The sequence below is a fragment of the Schistocerca serialis genome, chromosome 3 (assembly GCF_023864345.2).
Source record: "Schistocerca serialis cubense isolate TAMUIC-IGC-003099 chromosome 3, iqSchSeri2.2, whole genome shotgun sequence".
Taxonomy (NCBI): Eukaryota; Metazoa; Arthropoda; class Insecta; order Orthoptera; family Acrididae; genus Schistocerca; species Schistocerca serialis.
The window spans coordinates 55,443,478-55,454,185 of record NC_064640.1 but is presented as its reverse complement, the minus strand read 5'-3'; the positions used below and the strand labels follow the sequence as shown (position 1 = coordinate 55,454,185).

The window sequence follows — 10,708 nt, the reverse complement described above, 5'->3', positions numbered from 1 at the left end:
GATTTTATTTCAGTAATTACAAAATCAAGTTGAGTGCGCACACAAAGTAGCTGAGGCAACTGGTTAATGGCGATTCGATCGAGAAACGACTGTACTGAACAGAATGTAATCCACTCCAGGGAGTCAGTAAGTCACAATTCTCACCTGGTATGGTCCACCAGTACTACGACAAAATCACGTCCCAAGGAGATGCGAAGTTAAATGGTCTGGTGACTTGATGCTAGGTTACTATCCATAGTGTCAGGCTTCAATTCGCACTTCAGACTGTCGTACGTCCGACTTCTGTATCTGGACAGTGAGTGTACTAACGTGTACAAACTTAGCTTACCACTTAGCGGGCAAATGGACAAAACATCTGAACTGTCTTCTCAAGCCCAGAGTGTCAAACAGACATTCTAAATAAATATGACCCTGGTCCTGTAACGCAGCTAATATCAGGTACGGATCATAAAAAAACATAATTAGAAATGCTGTTATCACGTACCTAGAATGCATGAATTAATAAAAGTGAAAGTTTGGGGTCTATTCTAAAAAAACAAAACAGCTATTTCCTTTTTTATTCTACATATAATTTATCAACTGTTGCTTTCAGGGGTCAAGTGATAAACAACAATCATGTACAATTACTTTTAACACTCAATAACAAAATATTTGTCTTGGACATATTGAAAAGACGATAATTAAAATGGTTATCTCTACACCCGAAAATTTTTTATCACAGGAAAGGATGATTATTAAAAATCCTCATCAGCTCTTTTAAATCTATGTAGTCATAGCTGGTCAATGCACTGAGTTGGTAGAGAATAAATTTACTTTTCGAACCAATGAAAAAAACTTTCATGTTCTCAATAGGGCAGGTTAGTATCCTAGCTTTTGATATTCAATGGTGCAAACGTATGCAAGTTGGAATGAGCAAAATCTAGACTCCACATTTACAATGGCCTAACGCGTGATGGTACTTTACCAAACAGCATCTGCAACGGCGTTGTCTCTGTGCTGGATCTGAAACGCTAATTCCCTACTCTGACCTTAATTGAATTCACTCAGTCGCAACTTTCCTGCATTCTGTAGAACGTTAATCTTTCCCTAGTGGAAATAATGGCTATTGCACACTCGCCATGGGTTGGAGCCACATGCACAATTTCTTTGCCCGCAAATATTCCTGCAGGAATAATTAAATTCCGCTTTAAGAATGAAATTTTCACTCTACAGCGTAGTGTGCACTGATATGAAACTTCCTGGCAGATTAAAACTGTGTGCCGGACCGAGACTCGAACTCGGGAAGGTAGGAGACGAGGTACTGGCGTAATTAAAGCTGTGAGGACGGGGCCTGAGTCCTGCTTGGGTAGCTCAGTTGGTAGAGCAGTTGCCCGCGAAAGGCAAAGGTCCCGAGTTCGAGTCTCGGTCCGGCACACAGTTTTAATCTGCCAGGAAGTTTCAACTGTCGCCACGATGCGTGAAGCGTATCGTCCTCACTTCGCAGAAAGCAAAGCCCTCAACGCCCTCGCTTATTTCCACACACCTGTGCGGTCCGCCGCAAGACGAGAGAGAGAGAGAGAGATAGCAATTTTATGTCTCAAAATGTTTTTATATAATGGGGATCTTCCCACTATGTCGCGTCTGCGTCGCCAAGTATGGCTTCAGCCAATCATCTCGCTAGAGGTGAATACATTTTTATTTTTCTTGCTGGGTCGCAGCCTAGCCCTGTTAATGACGTGCAGCCACTTACCCTCGGTCCCAGTCTTATTTACGTTAAAAGGAATAATGTATTGTTCTGGTCTTATCCTTTTCTGAGCTAAAGCTCGCCATTCTCTTGCTAAATGGGAGTTTTACGTTATTATTAACCACCTGCTCGGTTCGTCTCCAAAATGCTTTTCACTTTAACTTGTTTGTTCATGCCAGTCCACATATTGGTAGTGATTGTTTTGTTAGTTTTCGGTGCATAGGAGTAACTGCAACTGCCTTTTGCTGATATAATATAATTATTATTTTCTGAGGATCTCATACTCCATCGTCCTGTCGTTATGGATCAAGCTCACGTAAGACGGAAGTTTTTAATAGGCACTACTAGATCCTATTTACCTCTGATTACGGAAGATGAACATACGATTGCACTATGGCTCTAAATTCACATTAAACGTGACATCGTTTCGATACTGATTACAGATTAGATTCGACCATGACAGAGGAGTAAGTGGTAGCATGTAGAAACTCCGTCACCGGTAACCTTTCTTACAGTAATATTTTTATTTTAGTTAAAGAACCACATGCCATGTAAGGTCACAAGGCTCTTATTCTGTCTTTTATCTCAGCTTGAGATGTTGGATATATTGGTTCTGGGTTCACGGGATTTGGTCCCTTCGTGGCAACACCGTGCCATAATTTGTTGTTTGCTCCAGGTCCCAAACTTCTCAATTTCTCCACATAAGGCGCGTGTCAGGATTCGAATTCTGGCTCGGCACAAAACTTTTCATAATTCATTTCAGGCTTTAGCATGAGCACACTTATTTATTGATGGAAATATATTTTCATTTTTAACATCTTTTCATTCATTGTCAATAGCGCTATGTGACGGTTTCGACTCACAGTGAGACACATCTCTTTCCATCACATCATTTCAAGTTCACACATGCCTCTCCTACCTACTTGTGAAAAAGAATTCAATAATTAACGTGTCTTCGTGTGAAGTCGACAATGATAAGTGTGGGATTCGATTCCCAGTCATCACTGTGCTCTTCGTCACGTCACTTTAAGTTCAAACATACGAACGTCTAGCTTCTCCTGAAAGAAGCCTATATTTAATGTACTTTCTTGCCTAGAAAACAACGTCAATGAGTACCAGGTTCGAAACCCTGGAAGGCAGTAATTACTAATTTTCTTGTCACTGCAGTTCCAAACATCTCCCTACTGCTGATAAAATTAGATATCTGGAATTTGAGTGCGCTTACATAACAATTGGATTAGGTGCTGGGTCCGAATCGCCATCCAACACATACATTACGTCATTTCAAGTTTGTTTGTTGGGAATGAAATCATATTTAACAGCTTCCGTGGTTTGTTTACAGGGACAACAGTTTCTGGATAACTGTCCCAATTTAGTACAGACATTTTCGTCGTGTAATTTACAGTTCAGCTTTGCTAACTAATACTGGCTATAAATGTATTATATTCCTCTCTTTATGGTTAGTTAGCAATGTCGATTAGTGTTGTGGTCGAATCTCACAACATATGAATAACTTAAATTTCTAATGTCTCTTGGTGTTAGGTAACAAGTAGTTGGTTTTCGAACTGCACGTAGATCAACTAGTGATACATTGTTGACGGTCAGGATTCGTTAATCATGATTTTTCTAAGTGGTAGGATCATTAATCAGTTTGTTCAAAAGCACTAGTTAAGATGAACAACAGTTAATACATGGTTGAAAAATATTTTAGAGATGAAGAATTCAAGAATGATTGACATGTTGAGTTATGGTCATCATTTGTGTCAGCTACAAATGAGAGTGGTAACACTTTACAAATGTCACTTCTTGTAACACATATGAGTTTACAAGCGTTAAGGACTGCCTCAGGTATTTCCTGATATTTGTAGTATCGTGGTATTAATTTATATCTGGAGTCATCGCCAAGCAGAACAGTGTTTTCTGTGTTCACTTATGCTAACCATTTTGTATGGTCAAATGACTGTACCAAACGATATTAGAGGACTTGCAAGACAGTTACGTTACGTGGGTTGCATGCAAATCAAGCGAAACGCGAAATGCTTTTGAGCATGACAGTATATTTGTTTATGAGCTAATGGCACACACGTATGTACTTTAGCCAACCAACTTCTTTAGCGTTTTATCCTAACCCAACTACCTCCGTGCTTTCAACCACTTCGTTCGGGATGTCTTCCTGCCACTAAAATGGCCCGTTGAATGTGCAGATGACCATGGTGTGCTGTGAGTGAAGTAATGCGAAGTGATTCTTTGTAAAACGCATGTTGTAATGTTTTCTAACTGTTGTACACGTGTACATCTGTAAACCGGAAAAGTATTGAATAATACAGAAAATAAATAATGATGTACATTATACGTGTTCTATCTCGGAAACCATTTGAAGTAGGGCGTATATCCACATGAAGTATTTTGCTCTTAATGATGATTTCTATCATGTCCCGGAATGTTGACTATTCCTCATGGGACACCCTGTGTAGAACTGACGGTGCATTTCGTATCCGAATTACACAGACTGGATAACGGCAACACTAAGATTGTCACACAGACGTCTAACCTGTGAAACTGTGTCTTTAAGAAATGTGCTGAGATTCGAATAAGGGAACCGCTGATCAATCGTGATAGTGGATACATCCCTAGTAAGACTTGGGAACCCGCAATTACTAGGAAAACGTCACCAACGTGACCTCATGTTTTCAGCAGAGAATTCAATCCCGAAGCGAAAATTTTGACATAATCCGTTAGTACGTAGTTATGACCTGCTGAATACACATGATTTGAAAATCGTGCTCACCGGTTGTCACTCGCTCCGCCCCACTGCAGCCACTTAATGCCCGAACGCTAATTACTGTAGAGTGCAATGAATAAGAGGTTTGTGAAATACTCTTTTGACAGTGTTAACATGCTATGCTCGTTGTGTCACAGTGCGTGATTTCCAATCTGTAGTTGGTGTCAGAGATCTCTTTACTCAGAACATTTTTATGATGCTATTCACAAATGCTTTAGTTACCTATATTTCGTGTAGAGATGTGAAAATTACCGAACTATCAGTTTAATAAGCCACGGCTGCAAAATACTAACACGAATTCTATACAGACGAATGGAAAAACGTATAGAAGCTCACTTCGCGGAAGATCAGTTTGGATTCCGTAAAAATGTTGGAACACGTGTGGAAATATTGACCCTACGACTTATCTTAGAAAATAGATTAAGGAAAGACAAACCTAAGTTACAAGCATTTGTAGACTTAGAGAAAGCTTTTGACAATGTTGACTGGAAAACTCTCTTTCAAATTCTGAAGGTGGCAGGGGTAAAATACAGGGAGCGAAAGGCTATTGACAATTTGTACAGAAACCAGATTGCTGTTATAAGACTCGAGGGGCATGAAAGGGAAGCAGTGGTTGGGAAGGGTTGTAGCGTATCCCCGATATTATTCAAACTGTATATTGATCAAGCTGTAAACGAAACAAAAGAAAAATTCGGAGTAGAAATTAAAATCCGGGGAGAAGAAATAAATACTTTGAGGTTCGCCGATGACATTTTAATTCTGTCAGAGACTGCAAAGGGCCTGGAAGAGCAGTTGAACGGAATGGACAGCGTCTTGAAAGGAGGATATAAGATGAACATCAACAAAAGCAAAACGAAGATAGTGGAATGCAGTCGAATTAAATCGGGCGATGCTAAGGGAATTAGATTAGGAAATGAGACGCTTAAAGTAGTAAATGAGTTTTGCTATTTGGGGAGCAAACTAACTGATGATGGTCGAAGTAGAGAGGATATAAAATGTAGACTGACAATGGCAAGAAAAACGTTTCTGAAGAAGAGAAATTTGTTAACATCGAGTATAGATTTAAGTGTCAGGAAGTCGTTTCTGAAAGTATGTGTATGGAGTGTGGCCATGTATGGAAGTGAAACGTGGACGATAAATAGTACAGACAGGAAGAGAATAGAAGATTTCGAAATGTGGTGTTACAGAAGAATGCTTAAGTTTAGATGGGTAGATAACATAACTAATGAGGAGGTATTGAATTGAATTGGAGAGAAGAGAAATTTTTGGCACAACTTGACTAGAAGAAGGGATCGGTTGGTAGGGCATATTTTGAGGCATCAAGGGATCACCAATTTAGTATTGGAGGGCAGCTTGGAGGGTAAAAATCGTAGAGGGAGACCAAGAGATGAATACACTAAACAGATTCAGAAGGATGAAGGTTGCTGTAGGTACTTGGAGATGAAGAAGCTTGCACAGGTTAGAGTAGCATGTAGAACTGCATCAAGCCAGTCTTTGGACTGAAGATCACAACAACAATAACAACATAGTTCGCGTAGAATAACGTGTTCTCGAACAAGATTTCAGAATACGTTGGACATGTTTGTGCATCTTCCCCCTCCTCTTCCCTCGCCTTCAACATAATGCGAATAGCAGGGCTCTGGTTGTTACTCCCCGGTACAGCGCTTTGTGCTCGGCCATTAGGCGGCTGCTATGGGGCAGAGAGAGTGCAAATAACTGATGCGCGTGAAATTTTCAAAAGCTGTAAATTCAGAGGGTCATAACTTCGTACTATTATAGTTATGGCCCAAGTTTTCGCCCGAGATCGGGTGCTGGGGCTGATATCTTGCATGTGTCCTTTTCGCCACTTAACAAATGAGGTAAAGTTGGTGACGTTTCGTTGTTAGTTTGATTCTGAAGAGAAAAGAGACACCTCACAACGAACTGACTTTAGGGGCAGGCAGAACAACAGTAGAAATGTCATCGCATATATAATAGGGTGCAAACTGAGGATGGAGCAACGTGTTGATGGGAGGGAGAGAGGGAGAAGCTGGGCACGAACCACAGTGAGAACGGCAGCTCGGTGGCGGGGATGTTGATGGCAATCAACGTGCTCACTTGCTGAAACATTGTGCGCATTCATCACTGACATCCGGCCATTCAGCCGTGAACTATTTCGTCAAGTCTTATTTTGTTGGTGCAAGTATCAAATTTTGATTTTTGACATTTTCAGGGAACATGCTCTCAGAGGCATGCAAGCTTCGCGATAAGCATAATGAAAGCAATTAAATCTCGAATATGTGTGCTGTATCTCCGCATTTGAAAACAGAAGGAAACAAATATGCATATTCAAGGAATTCAAACATCTCTCTGCATCTCTGTGGTGTGACTGATCACAGTTTATCAGAACTTGTGAGAATCGCCCACAAAACTGGAGGGAATTAGCCACCGAGTTCATTGCACTGTAAAGTTATAATTATTGCCATTCATCGTAAAGATGGGGAAGCGACATCTACATTTGAGTTCATTGAATCTGTGTATCTGTTTTCTGTTGCTTGAAATGTTGAAGTGAACTATGTTAACAGCTGTAATATAGCAAGTGCATGTGAAACTGCATCACAGTTTACTTGTTTAGGCTTATCTTGAGGGCACACAAGCCTTCGAGTCCACGTTCGTTGGAAATATGTAAAAGAATTATGATGCATATTTTGACAAGACAGCATATGCTGACAATACAGGACTTATTATTTTTGCCTGTTGGAAACTGGTGGAAACTTGTTGAATAAGTGTTTCACAGAGATCTGAAATTCCAGGGAATTCCTTCTCCTATTACTAGCTGAGTCTGCAGAAAGGCTCATAACTACTTGGAAATACTGGAAAATTTTCGGCTGACACAGCAGGGAGGTCGGCTATAAATTTGGAGCCTCCACTCAAGGAAGGTACTGATTTTGTATTATAACAGCTGTCAATGTAATTTTTCGCCACTTCTTTCATGGACATGTCTGTCACCAAAAAATGTGAGTCTGAGACATACACTACTGGTCATTAAAATTGCTACACCAAGAAGAAATGCAGATGATAAACGGGTATTCATTGGACAATATATTATACTAGAACTGACATGTGATTACATTTTCACACAATTTGGGTGCATAATCTTGAGAAATCAGTACCCAGAACAACCACCTTTGGCCGTAATAACGGCCGTGATACGCCTGGGCATTGTGTCAAACAGAGATTGGATGCCGTGTACAGGTACAGCTGCCCATACAGCTTCAACACGATACCACAGTTCATCAAGAGTAGTGACTGGCGTATTGTTACGAGCCAGTTGCTCGGCCACCATTGACCAGACGTTTTCAGTTGGTGAGAGATCTGGAGAATGTGCTGGCCAAGGCAGCAGTCGAACATTTTCCGTATCCAGAAAGGCCCGTACAGGAACTGCAAAATGCGGTCGTGCATTATCCTGCTGAAATGTAGGGTTTCGCAGGGATCGAATGAAGGGTAGGTAGAGCCACAGCTCGCAACACATCTAAAATGTAACGTCCACTGTTCAAAGTGCCGTCAATGCGGACAAGAGGTGACCGAGACGTGTAACCAATGGCACCCCATACCATCACGCCGGGTGATACGCCAGTATGGCGGTGACGAATACACGCTTAAAATGTGCGTTCACCGCGATATCGTCAAACACGGATGCGACCGTCATGATGCTGTAAACAGAACCTGGATTCATTAAAAAAATGACATTTTGCTATTCGTGCACCCAGGTTCGTCGTTGAGTACACCATCGCAGGCGCTCCTGTCTGTGATGCAGCGTCAAGGGTAACCACAGCCATGGTCTCCGAGCTGATAGTCCATGCTGCTGCAAACGTCGTCGAACTGTTCGTGCAGATGGTTGTTGTCTCGCAAACGTCCCCCTCTGTTGACTCAAGGATCGAGACGTGGCTTCACGGTTTGTTACAGCCATGCGGATAAGATGCCTGTCATCTCGACTGCTAGTGATACGAGGCCGTTGGAATCCAGCACGGCGTTCCGTATTACCGTCCTGAACCCATCGATTCCATATTCAGCTAACAGTCATTGGATCTCGACCAACGCGAGCAGCAATGTCGCGATACGATGAAGCGCAATCGCGATAGGTTACAATCCGACCTTTATCAAAGTGGGAAACGTCATGGTACGCATTTCTCCTCCTTACACGAGGCATCACAACAACGTTTCACCAGACAACGGTGTTTAACTGCTGTTTGTGTATGAGAAATCGGTTGGAAACTTTCCTCATGTCAACACGTTGTAGGTGTCGCCACCGGCGCCAATCTTGTGTGAATGGTCTGAAAAGCTAATCATTTGCACATCACAGCATCTTCTTCCTGTCGGTTAAATTTCGCGTCTGTATCACGTCATCTTCGTGGTGCAGCAGTTTTAATGGCCAGTAGTGTATATTACTATGAACAATTTTACATCATTCATCTAACAATTTCTCGCTGTGACTCATGCGTGCTTTTTTCCTCTCATTCAGCTTTGCTGTTTCTGCAAGCAGCGAGAGAAAGCAGCGTCGGTTGGTCGTCTCCCATAAAGATACACCAGGTCTCGACGAAATTCTACACACTTGCAACTGTCTACAAAAAGAATTAAATCTTCTTCTTCCTGGTTCATTTCTGCGTATGCGATGTATCGTTCAAACACTTGTTATTCATGTTTCTGAGCTGTATTGCTTGTGATATGTATGAATACAACCAAATTCACCTACTCGCTGTAACGCATAAATGCTTTTTATTCAATACTGCAGAATTTACAGACAGCTGCTCTCTAGTACCCCTATCGAACAGTGAAGAATTTGCAGCCACTGAAGGATTACTGTGGCTAGTACTCGACTGAAGAAGAAGTAGTCCTCCGATGGACAGGTCTTTTACTGGGCTGAATCCTATGGATATTGTCGTTGTCGTTGACTTCGAGGCTAACGTAGTAATATTATTGTATTAGTTTACAGTTCATAATAATGGGTGAATCAATTTAAAACACATTAAATTAGATTCAACTAATGATCTTGAATGAGTTGCTGCTGAGTCTGCACTCGGAAGTCGAGTATATATAGGTCTGATAGACAATACGGTTAGCCCGCATCTCGTGGTCGTGCGGTAGCGTTCTCGCTTCCCACACCCGGGTTCCCGGGTTCGATTCCCGGCGGGGTCAGGGATTTTCTCTGCCTCGTGATGGCTGGGTGTTGTGTGATGTCCTTAGGTTAGTTAGGTTTAAGTAGTTCTAAGTTCTAGGGGACTGATGACCTAAGATGTTAAGTCCCATAGTGCTCAGAGCCATTTGAACCATTTTTTTGACAATACGGTTGGGTTTAAAGAACGTAGACATTTCTAGGATAAATACTACACACATCAATGTATTTTATTTCTGCGTTACCTCTTAATTTTATCGCATTTGTACGTCCACCATAAAATGCATCTCTTGGATTCAATGGTTAGATAACTTCTGGTAACTGTTTCAATTTCTTTTTTTTTTGTATTCTGGTGAGTTAATCCAATCACATTCCCACATGTGTACTAAATTATGTCCAGAATTTCGTATTTCTGCGCATCTTGTTAATCTCTTTTGATAAAGGTCATCCATTGTTTCTTTATTTTTATTGTTAATTGTCTCACATTTAAAACATTTTTTACATCCACGCCAGGAACAACCGTGATATTGATAAACAGTATTCGCTGCTTTATCAAATTCTTCTACTTTTGCACTGGCCATTCTTACTTCATCGCCATTAAGAGCATGCAAGACATTGTTATTGTTTAACCTGTTTAACCAAGCTATGGATTCTTCACTATAATTCTCTTTCTGTTGACAAACTGCCTATTGGCTTCTGTCTCGGGTTCTTCGGCCGACGTTCATCTAATGATTTTTCTGACGTTTCGCCAGCACGAGTGGCTGGCATTGTCAAAGCTTCACCCTCCATTGCCGGTGGTGAACTGGAGCCGAGCTCGCGGCCGCAGACTATATGTACCTGGCGCGCCAACGTCCGATGGCTTCTCCGCGGTCATTTCCGGTGCGGTTCTCCTCTTGCTACCTGCGACGGTCGTTCGCTGCAGTACGGGAAGCCAGGATCCGTTTACCTTAAGGGTAAACAATTTTGTATCTCTTTCTGTTCTTTATCTAATACAGGAATTGTGTTTTCAGGTAAATATTTAGATCTGTAAATAGCCATGCAAACGACAACA

At 41.5% G+C, this 10,708-nt stretch overlaps 1 non-coding gene across 1 annotated transcript; it reads left to right on the top strand.

Moving 5' to 3' along the window:
- Positions 1-1,338: 1,338 nt before the first annotated feature.
- On the top strand, positions 1,339-1,413 carry Trnas-cga (transfer RNA serine (anticodon CGA)). Its single transcript has one exon. It is a non-coding gene; the product is annotated as a tRNA-Ser (tRNA).
- The last annotated feature ends 9,295 nt before the right edge of the window (positions 1,414-10,708 follow it).